This window comes from Euprymna scolopes, chromosome 25, assembly GCF_053919585.1.
Source record: "Euprymna scolopes isolate OS-2025 chromosome 25, ASM5391958v1, whole genome shotgun sequence".
In the NCBI taxonomy this organism is placed as follows: Eukaryota; Metazoa; Mollusca; class Cephalopoda; order Sepiida; family Sepiolidae; genus Euprymna; species Euprymna scolopes.
In genome coordinates, this window is record NC_136506.1 from 86,003,120 (window position 1) to 86,018,381 (window position 15,262).

The 15,262-nt window shown below is 37.5% G+C and overlaps 1 protein-coding gene and 2 pseudogenes across 3 annotated transcripts in view; 2 read left to right on the forward strand and 1 right to left on the reverse strand.

The window, feature by feature from the left end:
• Positions 1 to 808: 808 nt before the first annotated feature.
• LOC145247480 (14 kDa phosphohistidine phosphatase pseudogene) lies at positions 809 to 3,460 on the reverse strand (annotated as a pseudogene). The gene has a single exon (XR_013863269.1). The product of XR_013863269.1 is annotated as a 14 kDa phosphohistidine phosphatase pseudogene (transcript).
• Positions 3,461 to 5,931: 2,471 nt separating this feature from the next.
• Positions 5,932 to 15,262, forward strand: part of LOC145247478 (snurportin-1-like) — a 57,333-nt gene continuing 48,002 nt past the window's right edge. The window contains exons 1-2 of one of the 2 annotated variants that reach the window (XM_080109277.1): positions 5,932 to 6,388; positions 9,247 to 9,666. The gene's annotated coding sequence lies outside the window, so the exon portion shown is untranslated. The remainder of the gene's footprint in view (positions 6,389 to 9,246; positions 9,667 to 15,262) is intronic. The other variant, XM_080109279.1, reaches the window with a different exon arrangement.
• On the forward strand, positions 8,840 to 8,958 carry LOC145247726 (5S ribosomal RNA; annotated as a pseudogene).

Here is a 15,262-nt window from a genome sequence, read left to right on the forward strand (position 1 = left end):
CGAGCTGAATAAACATGTTACATTGAATAAAAACACGAAACATATATCCAGTTTGGTAGAAAAGTAACTTCTATTGCCTTTGATAATATTTATTTTTTATATATTTGTTTGTTGACAACTTTTTCGAATCTATGTGTACAGAAATACAAACCCAAAACTCATAAAACTTTAATTAAACTTGGAAATACGATTTTAAAAAATAGCGCGGATCAGTAAGTGCACTGGGACTTTTTTTTATGATGTTATAAAACTTTACTACATTAAATCAAGTAGTTGAAAAAAAAATAGGTACTTATGCAGTTATATTACCGTTCAGAAATAATAACGTTATTTTGAAAGCCCTTCAACATGAGGAAGGGAGGGTTTGTAACTAATGTATACTTCCACCTAACAATTTAATAATAAAAAATATCGTGAAACTTTAAAATAACTTGAAAATACTATTTTATAAACAGCACGGTAACATACATGCATAAGCACCAAAAAACAATTTTTTTTCTTACAATTCTTTGTAAAATAGAGTTACCTCCCTTAGAACAACGAGTTAAAATTCCGAATTGATACAAAAAGATACGTGTCGACATTGTGTGACGTACGTGTGTAAAAACTGCTACATTTTAGTCTGGCTTTTCCATAACAAAACCATTCCGTATTACTTTTTTTCTTCTTTAATTTATTTTTAGTTTTAATTATTATTAATTATTTTTAATTATTATTAGTGTAAGTGAAGCGAAACAAAATAATAAAATAAGAGAAAGACGGCAGTTCAGTTCAGTCCGTATTTTTTTAAATTTGAATTTAAGTTTAAAAAAAAAAAAAACGAAAGATTTTTTTATAAGCCACAGTTGAAACATTTCGCGTTTTTTTTTTTTTTTTTTTTTTTTTTTCAAACGAATCCTCTTTCAGTCTTCATATATTTACATAAATGTTTCCCTTTCATGTTTGTCGAAAAAATATATACTTCATTCAAACGAATCATTTTAGTAAAATAGCCCCCCCCCTCCAAAAAAAAAAAAAAAAAAAAGACACGAAAAAGAGCCCGGTCCTTGAAGAGGAAGTTCTTTTCCCCTTCAAGAGTAAGGCCCCATTTTTCTCAAGTCCGAAGGCAAGAATTTTTTTCTCTCTCTCCTCTCATCTTCTTCCTCGTATCCAATCCTCATCCGTCATCCCACGTGATGCTTATATAATGCGAATACGATTTTCGCACGAGTTCTATTGTGACGGCGTGGTCGGCTTTCCCGTAACCCTGGGAACGACCAAAGACGTGGATCGATCGATGGTCGGGATCGTGGACCATCTTTCCTCCACCCACGCATTCGCAATTCAGACCGTGAATTTCTAATTCCGCGTCCACCAGATCGAAGATGTCCGAATGAAACTCGGCGATCGTGGAACCGCGGACGATGTATCTGAACATCTTCGGGTTGTTCCCCTCGTAGACTTTACATAGCACGTACTTACTGAGACCCTGTTCGCCAATATCCACGATGGGAACCCCATCGAGTTTCGGGATCAAAGGATCGATCCTGCCAGGCATTTATGTCGAAATCAACCCTGACGACCGCATCAGAAACAATAAAACAATAGTTTTGGTGGGATGTTTTTGTGTTTTTGGTTTCTTCTTCTTTTTTCTCCCCAACAGGAAAAAAAAAAAAAAAATAGAGGAAGTTGTTTTCAGAACATGCGCCGATGACGTTGGTTTAAGAAAACCGCCACTGGTTGGCCCGATGTTTACCCCCTTCGTCCCTGCTGACACTGAGCGTTTTTGTTTTTCTTTTATCTTCTTTTCCCACTTGCTCTATTTATTTCCTTCTTTTTACTGACTGACGAAGCCAAACTATGAAATTTGGCGAGAAAAGCATCACCATTTCTGATGAAGTGTTTATCAGAAAAAAAAAAAAAGAAAAGAAAAATGCGGGTGGGTTGCTCATAAACTGCGCAAAAAGTTTCGCTTACCTCCCTTGTTTTTCAGAGAGGGCATTCCATTCTTTGTAACGAATAAGTTGATGTCATGACCTAAAATTCGTTGCGTGTTGTTGCAGTATATCGACCGACGTTGGGTAATAATATAACGAAACCGAACACAGATTATATATACAACTAGCAGGGAAACCCGACGTTGCTTGAGATTGAATGAAGGGTGCTTGTTAAGATACAGTCGACAGACCGATTTTGGTAAATGTGGCCTGGTAGACCAATACATAACCTACTTTTAAAAGTTTTTTTCGAGAGATTTTTCGGTGTGCTGAAAACTAATATTGCATTTAAAATTGGGGTCGGCAAATAGTTTTCACAATATTGCAAACATACTATTCCGCTCATTTCATGGAGTAATATAACGTGTCAGCCATATTTGTTTGACGCACGCGTGCATACTGCATGCCGAATGTAGAAACGGGGAGGGGACGATGTAATGAAATTACAAGATAATGAAGAGATTAGGAGTGTCTATTCCGAAAGCCGTTCTTAACATGGGGAAGTTGGGAGTATTTATTCTGAAAGCCGTTCTTATCATGGGGAGTTGAGGGTTTTTATTCTGAAAGCCATTCTTAACATGGGGAAGTTGGGGGGGTGTTTATTCTGAAAGCCGTTCTTACCATGGGGAGATTAGGGGTGTTTATTCCAAAAGCCGTTCTTCTTTCTCAGCATACCCGAAAATCTATACACGCTGAAATTTCGATGTGAACGGTGAGTTGGAGTTGGACTTAATGTAAAAAAAAAAAAAAAAAAAAATACGAAACATTTTACCAAATTGATTTTTTGTTTAAAAATTAAATTATTTCACTTTTGTTAATACAATTTTAATCACGCCCACCCCCCGCCCGTTTATGCGCGCATGCGTCATAAACAAATATGGTCGCCGCGTTATATTACTACATAAAACATGTGGAAAAGTATGTTTGCAATATCGTTCAAAGTAGTTACCGGCCCCAATTTCAAGGGCGATATTCATTTTCAGCACGCCCAAAACCCCTAGAAAATAAGTTTTTGAAGGTAGGTTGTGTGTTGGTCTACCAGGCCAAAAATACCTCTATTTAAAAAAAAAAAAAAAAAAAAAAAAAAAAAAAGAAAAAGTTTTAAACAAGATAAAAGATATTTTGCTCTTAATTTTCATACGGAAAATAGTACTATAAAAAAAATTAAAAAAAAAAAAATCGTCGAGTAGAAAATTATTTCTAGTTAAAAGTGAAAAATTTCCCCCACTCTATATCTGTGCCTAAATCAAAACGCGGATTCCATGAACAGAGCTTCTTTCTTAGAACTGCACGCCTGTGGACTATAACTTGGATGTCTTCAAGTCCAATGTTAACAAATTCCTAATGAACCGCCCCCTTAAGTAAACACTTCATCAAATCTCCACACTAACGTAATGTACTTGCAATAACCCTTATCCCTGAGTGGCTTCCGGGCCTTGATAAGTGGTGATCACTGTGTAAAAAAAAAAAAAAAAAAAAAAGAAAAAGTAATTTTTACGGAAAATTAGTTATAATCGCATAAACGTTATGAAGTAGGCAGTAGGAGGCTAGACGCAGGGGATATAACTCTGAAAGGAATATTTTAGATTACTTGTGTCATGGCTGCAATATTTATTGTCTATATCTATAGATTTTTTTTTTTTTTTACTAAAAACACAATATCAGTTCTACTTGATAAATTTTCGTAATTTTTGGATATATTACTATTTTCGACATAACAAGTACGTAATATTGTTTTTGCTTAAAAAGGCATATTTAAAAAAAATGATTTGTCGACTCTAACTAAACAAGCATTATATTTTGAAACTGCTTATTTATTTATTTTTTTTTAAAAATATTTCTTTGTTAAACTGACTTATCTTTCTTGTTTCACTATTTATGGCTACCGTACTTTTCAACTCTGAACGATTGACGTTTTGTTTCACTAAAAACACAAATGATAGTTATTCAATGCAATGAATTTTCGTAATTTTTGGATATATTACAATTTTCGACATGACTATTAAGAATATTGTTTTTGCTTAAAACGGCATATTTAACAAATCGATTTGCTAACTATATCTAAACTAACATCCAAATGAGTTTCATCTACGTCCTCAATATACTCGTAATACCATATTACTTTTTTTTAGCGATAATGGTGGTTAACGATGCAGACTGAAAACCTTGGTGTGCCAAGTTCAAATCTAGTTAATTCCATACAAACATTTCATCAAACAAACACCATATTAATTTCCAAGGGAGGAGATAAATAATAACAAATGTTTCTACTAGACTGATTTTCAAGATTGGTGTGCATACTAACATAGATTGTTTTCATGAAGTTATTTATATTCCCCGCACGACGGGAAGATGTCACACAAGGGTCTGAAAGTGGGTTTGAAGAACCAGCTCTCTGGCTTACAAGAAAATGCCTTTTAATACCCACAGTCGAAACTTAGTGAGCACCTTTACAAAGAGATAATACCTTGAATAAAATGTTAAAACAAAAAAAAATTTAAGGGATCTCTCAGAAGAAAAATGATATTAAAATAAATTGGAACACTGACTACTGTGTAATTATCTCGTCTGACTCGTTCACAGACGCAACACATCGGCATAAATGGTACAGGACTAATGCCCATTTTCATGATGTCATGTTATCTTAGTGGCATTCAGGTCACTCTGTTAGCAAGGCTGCAGTTCAATGTTACATTCATGGACAGGTCAGTCCCGTTTGGTGACCAATTTTCAGATATGTGTCCAACCTTCTACAATGACCAGCTAAATCAAGTCATTCGTCACATAGAAGAATTATTCGTCCGGAATTTATTCATTTCAGAAATTTGATTTTGTGATCATTCGCCCATGTAATTTTCTCAGCGCGTAGAGACATGACTCCCTTTTACATACAAATCTATAGGACTATTTTTTTTTTTTTTTAATCTATTTGCATATTTAGACAGTGAATGGGTTGGAACATTCAAGAAAGGCCATATATAAGCGCCGACATGCCAAAATTCAAACCAGTCTAGATAGTCACCATCGCCGTCGCCCATAATTATCGCTCACGTCAGACTCCGTCTAAGAATGTCAAGGTCAAACTGCAAACAAATAAATTACTCAATCCCTGTACTAATGAAGCTCGTGCAAATAACCAAGAATTAATATTTTTTTTTTATTCACAAAACTTTTACTATCCTAGTGTACTTCATTTGCAGTGTTTCTTCATAAAATATGTTGACAATAACGATTTCCTAAGTCGTAGAGGATTTTCTCTCAGTCACGAAAGACTTCCAGCAAATATCCCTACAATTACAAAAGTATTCTTTTTTTCACTTGGATTATAATTCTGAGCATTCGTCCTATAAAAAATCTTTATTCCTGGACTTTAATCTTTTTACTTTCATGTTCATTGGAGATCATGAACATTCAAGAATGACTATGACTTGCACACCACCCATACACAAAAAATAAACTATTTCTGATTAAATAAATTTTATCATTTTAAGTTTTAGAATTTGTTCCCGAGTTGTTGCTTTTTACTGATGCCTTTTTCTCGCTAGGGAAAGTTATATGAATTCGGAGGTCGGTTGAGACCTCTTTCTCCCTACTCTTCTAATCAGCATCTCACTTGTTGCTTTGGTTGACATTCTGGTTTTGCCTGCCAAAGTGTCTGACATCCAGTGTTATTATTTTTTTAAAATTTTCTTATCACTTTGTTTTAGTGTTACATGATAAAAGGGCTGTCCCCTTTTCATGTAAGTAAAAAAATAGGGAATTAGTTAAATGTAAATATGAAATAGGATAGTCAAGGATTCGAACTTGTGAAGCTAGATTTGGAATTGAAAATTCCAATCATAAGTTAAAATAAATACAGAATGTTATTGAAAATAAGGAATGGTGAATTGCCATTGTTTAGCTCACACAAAATAGTTAGATATCTGTTTATTGAAAAAGAATGTAATGATAAAATTTGTTTCTGTTATAAAAATGAAAATTAAAATAAGGAATTTAAAAACGGACAATGGAAAATGTTATTTGTAAAGTGGGTTACGAAAATTAGGTTAGAGAGTCGGCTTTGTAAGAAACGTGTGAATAACAATGCATGCTTAAACAGGGAGGCATGTCATGCAATGTATCTGAGAGGCACGTGGGTCATGCAGTGACGTCATGAGTCATGAATTTAGTTAGAGAAGTCAGAATCAGTCAGTTAGAAGGAGTTAGAGCAGTCAGACCAGAGAAGCAGAGAGGTTCAGACCGATTCTCGGTTAGAGTCAAGGCACTCTCTGGGAGCGAGAGGGTTTAGAAATAACCATGTAACAACTTTGAATCCCTGAAATACAGAATCATTTTCGACCAGTCAAAGAATAAATGATCATCATGATTTTCATAGCTGTCGTCTTTCTGTGTTCATCATTGCAACGAGAAAGGTAACGTGTTTTATATTATATGTACAACTGTCAAACGTAAATGTAAAACGCACTCTCGGTCTATCTATCAAGATATTCAAAAATCTCTTCTAGTTGAATTACAGGCTAGGCTCTTTTGTAGTAACATGTACACTGTCTATTGTATATATACAGAACTGTCTCTCTCTTTATATATACCTGTTTATGTCTTTAATATGCTAAGTCCACAAACATGAACATTTTAAGACAATACGAGCACTCACAATGAATATATATAATATGAGCATCTCACAACACTCAACAGCATGAACACTCCTAAGAGTGTCTCTGTCACTCTAAGACTCTTACTAACATGAACAACAACAAATATATAAGTCGCCATCTAAACAAGAACACTAAATAAGAACAACAAAACATACTCTCATATTAGGTACCTTCTAAAAATAAAACCGATACGTAACATAATTTTAATTTGGTGCCGTGAAAAAGGGACAATTTTAAATATTGGCTCTATATAGATACTTAAAAGAAAAAATAAGCACAACGTAACATTAGTTGTGGATGGAGCATCCTCCTGGATGCCAAACATTCACTCGCTAATTCTAATCATCCCTTTTAAGTGCAGTTGCTTGTATCTCTCCTGCACTTGGTTAACCGGGTATATTTGCCAGGTAGTTTTTGAAATCCTATTTCATGAGTCTGGTTGCTTCTATAATTACTGGAATGACAGAGATCTTCCTAAGATTCCAGTTTCTTTTCATGTCGTCCATAAAACTTTAGTATTTTGTTATCTTTTCTCTCTCAGCTCTGTTTAACCCGGCATCATTAGGGACACTAACTTCTACAAAGGTTGCTTCTTTCTCCTTCTTGTCCCATAATCAATGTGGCATGTTTAATAATTCTGTTTTCTATATATGTAGTGCATGATATACGACTTATTTCCAATTGTTCGTTCGGGTACATGTTCCTAGGTCTTGCTGCTTCATTCGGTAGTTAGATTTGCAGATGGTCCAGTGGAGATATTTACACACTCAATTGTGTCGCGTTGTGTAGTAGCTATCCTCCAGCAGAATCTTACAGCCGGATGTCAGGTAGTTCACACTCTCTAATTCTGTGAGGTAGAATCTGCACTTTTTATATTTGCTGAGATCACTTATCACCGTAAAAGGATAGATCAACAAGCTTTGATCTTGGGCGGCCAGTATAATCCTATTCTGATCATGGTGGCACTATCCATTTTTTAGCCAGTTTATATAGCCTTTCTTATCTATATAATTCTGTGTGAATTCATCCAGAAAATATTTGGAATGCTGTTGGTTGGACCATTCTTCCTGTTTTGTGGAATGGAAGGTCTTGATGTATTTTGGGAAAATCTTTCAGGCTATTGTTAAATGATATAGTTAATTTATCAATTGTTTACCATTTCAAGTAACCATGTCCAGGATTACAATTGACACACTGCGGACAAATCTTGCTACTCCAAAATACCACATACAGCTGTCAAACTTTGTTACTCCAAAATCTGACACCGTGCTGTCAAAGCTTGTTATACCAAAATCACACATATTAGTGTCAAACTCACAACGCCAAAATCCCACACATTAGTGTAAAAGCTTCAACTCAAAAGTGAAACACATTACTGTTAAAAATCTTCCTCCTAAAAATACCGACACATTAGTGTCAAAGCTTACTACACAAAAATCCCACACATTATTGTGCAAAACTTTGCACTTCAAAATGCCGCACATTAGTGTGAAAACTTATTAGTAAAAAGTCCCATACATTAATATCAAAGCTCATTGCTCCAAAAACTCACACATTAATGTCAAAGCTCACTATTCCAAAATCCCACACATTAGTGTCAAAGCTCACTACATCAAAATCCCAAACATTACTGTCAAAACTGAATATGTCAAAATCCCACACATTACTGTCAAAGCTTGCTACTCCCAAATCTGATATATTGCTGTTAAAGCTTGTTATTTCAAAATCTGACATACTGCTGCCAAAGCTTGCATCTTTATAATCCAGCACACTGCTAGCAAACCTTGCTACTCCAAAATCTGACATACTGCTGCAAAAGCTCACTACTCTAAAATCCCTGATTCCCTGATTAAAACTGTACTTACCTATAGAAATTTAAATGTAATGTGAACAGTCATCTTGTTGCTCAACTTTTCACAGTACCGTGTTAGACACAATCTAAAATATTATCCCTCATGTCTAAGTGGCCATGTGCCATGTTTTGAGTGAAAAAGAGTTTAAAAAAAAATAGCTCCGGTTTTTTTGTTAGGTACATAACTATAGGAATTGTATAGCATATAGATCCAACTCACTCCCCCAACTTTCATTGCCTCCTCCAGCATTCGACCTCCTGTTTCCAGAGCCCACTGACACCCAGCTATCTGTGCTAGAGGCCACTTACGTCCAGCTATCAGTTTTCAGAGCTTACTGACGCCCAGCATCCACTGAATATACGGCATAATCACGTTGACACACCAGTTCCCCTCAGATCACCGAAGTTAAGCAACGTTGAGCCTGGTCATTACTAAAATGGGTGATCAATTTGGGAAGTCCAGGTGCTGTATGTAGGAGGACGCGACACCTCCCTGCAAAAAGTTGCAAAAACCTAACGTCATCTCCCCTAACGGGGATATACATGCGACTGGGGGCCGCTTGTGAATTTCATACTCCCATGAAACTTCCTCCTTCAGAGGAAGCCGGTTAAACCCTGAATAGGGTTGGTGCTGACTGCACACACACACACACACACACACACACACACAGCATCCACTGACAACTGGTTACCAGTTTCCAGTGCCCACTGACGCCAGCTAGTCTGTTCCATTCATCACTGATGCCCAATCTCCTATTTTCAGAATCCACAAGTCCAGCTATCTGATCCAGTGCCACTGACTTCCAGTTATAGTTTCGAGCTCACTAACGCCCAGCATACACTGATGTCCAGTTACCTATTTCAGAGCTCACTGACATCCAGCTACCTGTTCCAGAGCCCACTAGCGTCCGCTACCTGTTCTAGAGCCACTAGCGTCGACTACCGACGTCCAGTCACCTGTTCTTGTGCCCACTGACGTCCAGCTACCTGTTCTTGTGCTCACTGACGTCCAGCTACCTGTTCTTGTGCCCACTGACGTCCAGCTACCTGTTCTTGTGCCTACTGACGTCCAGCTACCTGTTCCAGTGCCCACCAACATCCAGCTATCTATTTTCAGTGGCTCACTCTGACTGATCCTGAATACACTATCTACACTGGCAACAATTTACCATTTCTTTTCTTGGTAATTAAAAAAAACAATATCCATTGTCTTTAAATGATCATCAACGTCTATTGCTCTTCTTTGCTATTGCCTTTACGTTTTTGCCTTTGTGTCCATCTTGTTAGTTGAACCGTCAATTGGTATCTTTACTCTTTTGGCTTGCCACAACAAATTCTTTACATCTTTCAACTACTCTCCCCACTTATCTTATACATAATTGACCCTTCATTTACATATTCGCCCTTTCTCCCACAATCTAAAGCATTCATATACAAAGTCAAGGATTTCAGAATACATTGTGATGTCATAATAGACTCTCTTTCAGTCTTATCCTCTTTCCTCTTTCTCGCCTTTAATTCCTCTCTCCACATGTCTTATTCATTATTCCTTCCACCATCTCAAACATTCATGTGCAGATGAGATGCGTGTACCATAACAAGCAATATCATAAGAGTTTTAGTAATATACTAGACCACATGTGACCCGTTGAGTCAGTATTTCTTATATATATAACTAGTATTGGTATCCGGTGTTGCCCGTGTGTGGAGAGGTGGTATAGTAAGGCTATTGAGCAACCAACCTCCTAAAAACATGAAAATAGCAGTGATTACCTGTGTGAGTGAAAACTAAAATAGCCGCAGTAGCCAGGCTCGAACCTGTAATACAAAAGAGGAAAAGGAGGTGAAAAAAAGAAATGCATTAGCTGTCTCACCCGTGTGACTTGTGACGTCACAGGCCTTCGAAATAACATGTTTTATACATACATCGAGATCGCAAGGCATGAATGACTTTGCAAAAATGCAGATGCAAAATCTAACCCCTTTCATGCAAAAAAACAGCGCAATTGACGGTCAAAGAATTAATGATTTTGACCAATTTTTCGATATTTATCGTCCGAGAGATGGATCTTTCTAACAGTATTGATTTTGTCAGTGTTTGTTGCATGTGTCGAAAGTTTTTTGCAAGCCATACAAACAAACAAGCACACAGACAACTTTCCTTTGTATAATAGACTAGCAAGAGTCCCCGGCATAGCCCAGGTATGGAGAGGTGGTGTAATAAGGCTACTGAGAAACCAAGCCCTAAAAGAAGTATTTCAATCAAAATAGCAGCGAGTACCCGTGCAAGTGTAAAAAAAAAAAAAAATTAGCCGCAGTAACCAGGCTTGAACCTGTAACACTAAGAGAAAAATGAGATGAAAAAGTGAACGGTTTAGTTGTTTTACCCATGTAGCTTTCATGGGCCTTCAAAATAATGTTTTATATGTATGTGGAGATTACAAGGCGTGAATGACTTTGCAAAAATATCAATGCAAAAACTGACACCTCCTCAGAAAAAATGGCCAAGTTGACAGTCAAAGAATTAATGTTTTAGGCCAATTTTTCGATATTTCTTGTCCGAGAGACGGATCTTCCTAACAATACCAATTTTGTCAGTGTTTGTTGCGTGTGTTGAAAGTTTTTGGGTGACATACAAACACACATTTTGCCTTTTATATATTGTTACACATGTGATAAGGGAGGGGGGAAGGAATTAAATAAAAAGCAAACAAAGGGATATAAAAAGAAATTTACGAAAAGCAAATATTTGTCGTGCATGTGATAAGGGTAAAAAAAAGGAGACACAAAGATTGAACACAAGTGATAACGTTTCAAAGTTAATTTTATTATAAAAATTAAACCATGGTGGAGGAAATGAGATTAAATCTATCTATATATCTATAAAAGTGAACGTGTCTGTCTGTGTGTCTGTCTGTCTGTGTACATTTCCCTACGCAATAACTCTGTCAATTTTTAGTCTATAGACTCGAAATTTGAAATACCGTGTACTGAGATTTGGGAAAATCGATGTGACGGGTGTCAGTCAGAAATTTGGCTGTTAAGGGGTCAAATTTCAACGATTTGACCTTTAAGAACTCTACCAAACTCCTCCGACAATTTTGGGTCTAGACACTTGAAATTTTAGATATAGGTTCCTTGAACATGGATCTAACTTAATAAAGTGATTTGAGCCCAAAACAATAAATTTTAAGGGGTCATAATAGGGGTCAAAGTTTTAAAAAATTAACCATTTTTTTTTGTTTTTTTGCTTTTTTTGCACAGCATACACCTCCAAACACCCGAGCAAGGGGTCAAAGTTCAACGATTTGACCTTTGAGAATTCTACCAAACTCCTCCGCCAATTGTGGGTCTAAACACTTGAAATTTTAGATATAGGTTCCTTGGACATGGATATAACTTAATAACTTGATTTGAGTCCAAAACAATAAATGTTAAGGGGACATAATAGGGGTCAAATTTTAAAAAAATTGACCGCTTTTTCTTTTTCTTTTTTTTTTCTCAACATACACCTCCAAACACCCGGGCAACGCCGGGCTGAAATGCTAGTAAGATAAAAAACAAATTACGAGGATATGGGAGGGGTATCTCACTCTAATACCTAAACAGGCCAATGAAAATATATCAATAAATGTAAAAGAAAAAAAATGGCAAAATGCAGAACTTGCCAATTCAATACACGAGAGAGAGGTATGTAGAGAGAGGGGACTTACAGTCTTTACTTTTCTTTTTTTTTCTTTCGTTTCGGGCGGTTTAAAACATATATTTGTAAAGTTCGCCATTAATCACTGCTGACATCACCTCTTTTCTTTTGCTGTTGATGTGGGGTTTTCCCCAGCGTTGTCTCCTTCGCTGTTGGGATGGAGTTTTCCCTGGCATTATCTCCTCCGATGGTGTCAAGTCGTTTCTCTTCCTCTTTCGTTGTCGGGATGGAATTTTTCCCACATCCGTCTGGTGCGATGGCTTGGCTAAGAGTGTCAAAAGGATATCTCTTTTCCCTCTCTCTCTCTTCTCCATACTTTTCTTATCCTTCTCCTTTTTTCTTTGTTCACTTAGTACCCAGAACTTTTTTTTTTTTTTTCTTACAAGGTGGTCACCACTTATCAAGACTCGGAAGCCACTCAGAGATAAGGGTTATTATAAGTACAGTACGTTTTAGTATGGATATTTAGAGTGTCTACTTAAGGGGGCAGTTCATCAGGAATTTGTTTATGTTGGACTTGAAGACATCCAAGTTGTAGTCAGGAGGGAAGCAGGCAGACGGAACAGAGTTCCACAGGCGTGCAGTTCTAAGAAAGAAAATTTGTTCATGGAATCTACGTTTTGATTTAGGCATAGATAAAGAGTGGGAAAAGTTTTTGACAGTGGATTCAGCTAGACGGGTGTTTTTCGTAAAAGATTGGGGAGGGGGGGACCAGAGATTGGAGTTCAGACGAGCACCTGCCATGGAAATAATGATAAAACAAAGATAGGCTTGCAACGTCTCTTCTGTGGGAGAGAGGGGTCAGAAAGTGTGTTGCTGACCGGGTGACCTGTCAACTGGCTAACTCATTTGCTGGACGTCTTTCTCACCTCTTTCTTTCTCCTATACTCTCTCTCTCTCTCTCTCTCTCTCTCTCTCTCTCTCTCTGTTCATTTTGACTCGGCGACAATCAAACAACAAAAAACAAAAAAGATACATTTTTTTTGTCTGCCTAAAATTAAATTTTTAAATTTTCTTAAAACACATAATTTAAGGATTATGTCACAATATATAGACTAGCGGGGATCCCTGGTGTTGTCCAGATGTATGTAGGTGATGTAATAAGGAATCCAGAAAAAAAAGTGGTAGTAGTGGTAGGGAATCAAAACAACAGTAGGCAGCTCGAGTGGAAAGAGGTGTTTTTTTTTGTTTTGTTTTTTTAATGGGGGTTACTGCTTATCAAGGCCCAGAGGCCACTCAGGGATAAGGGTTATTGCGTGTACAGTAATCAATGAGATAGTATTGTAGTAATCATTAGTATTGGAGATTTGATAGAGTGTCTTACTTAAGAGGACGGTTTGTCAGGAATTTGTTTATATTGGATTTGAAGACATCCAGGTTGTAGTCAGGTGGGAAACAGGCGAACGGAAGACAGTTCCACAATCGTGCACTTCTGAGAAAGAAGCTCTGCTCATGGAATCTACGTTTGAATTTAGGCACAGATAAAGAGTGGGGAAAATTATTGACAATAGTTTCAGTCAGACGGGTGTTTCTCGTGAAAGATTGACGAGGGGGGAGGCGAGAGATTGGAGCTCAGACGAGCACTTGCCATGGAAATAACGATAAAACAAAGACAGGCTCACAACGTCTCTTCTGTGGGAGAGAGGCTGCAGGGAAGAGAAAAGGGCATCCCCCACCAAACCACGAAGTCTATTTTGTACTCTGTCAAGGCAGGATAGGCTGTTTTTAGCAGCTCCTGCCCAGATGTGGCAGCAGTTCTTCATCCTTGGATGTACTTGGATTTTATACAGATAGAGAATTGCATCAGTAGTGGAGCGGTAGAAGGATCCCATCATTTTCCCAGCGTCCCTGGCAACAGATTTGATGTACGTGTTCCGTTTCAGATCAGGAGTAAAGGTCAAACCCAGAAGCTTGTCAAAACACGGAGCCTCCCCAAGACGAGTGCCATCCATTTTAATTGATGCCAAATGGGGATCAGAGCGTTGATGATGTAAAGATAGAAGCTTGGTTTTGGATGAATTAAAAGTGACCAGCCAACTCTTCCCCCATTGTACCACGTGCTCAAGATCAGAGGAGAGAGAAGAGAGAACTTTGTCATTTATGGCCTTTGATGTGTTGCAATAGATGGTCGTGTAATCAGCATAGATGTCAACGAATGATTTAAGTATGTGTTTTGGGAGATCATTTATGTAGATCAGGAAGAGAGTTGGGCCCAGGATGGACCCCTGGGGAACTCCAGCATTAATACTGTGGGCCTCTGATTTCTGCCCATCAACCACTACTATTATGAACTTATCGGAGAGAAATGATTTAATGATTGACAAAACATTTCCAGTAATACCGTAGCTGGAAATCTTGTGAAGTAGGCCCTAATGCCATACCTTATCGAAGACTTTGATATGTCAAGAGCAATTGCTCTGGAAAGGAAGCCTTTGTCAAGAGATTCACTAATCCTGTGAGATATAACCGTTAGAACATCTGCTGTAGATCTTGCAAAGCGGAAACCATATTGCGTGTCACTAAGAAGGTTATTTCTGTTGAGGTGGTTGACTACTTCTTTATTTAATATGGATTCCAACAACTTACTCATGACACACAGGAGACTTATTGGTCTGTACTGAGAGGGAGATGACTTTCCACCTGAATTCTTAATTACAGGGCATACTGATGAGGTTTTACAGGGTGTTGGAAAGCACTTCTCCTTAAGGCAACGCTTAAACAGTTTTGTAAGTATGGGGGCAAGTTCTGGTTGGAGCTTTTACAGCACTATAACTGGAATGCCGCCAGGGCCAGTTGCTTTACTGGAATCAAGGTTCTTGATTAACTTGGCGACCTCATGCACAGATATTTGTATATTGCATAGCGTGTTGTCTGTTACAGGAGGAAATACAGGGAGTTGATGGCCATTGTCGCATAGGGTAGAATTAGCTGCAAAGTTCTTGGCAAATAGTCTGGCCTTGTCTGATGCTGACGAGATGACCTCAGGTCCATTGATGATACTTGGGATAGAACGCACGCTTCTGTTCAAGATCCTGTTTGCTATTTGCCAGAACTGGTAGGAACCAAGCCGCTGCTC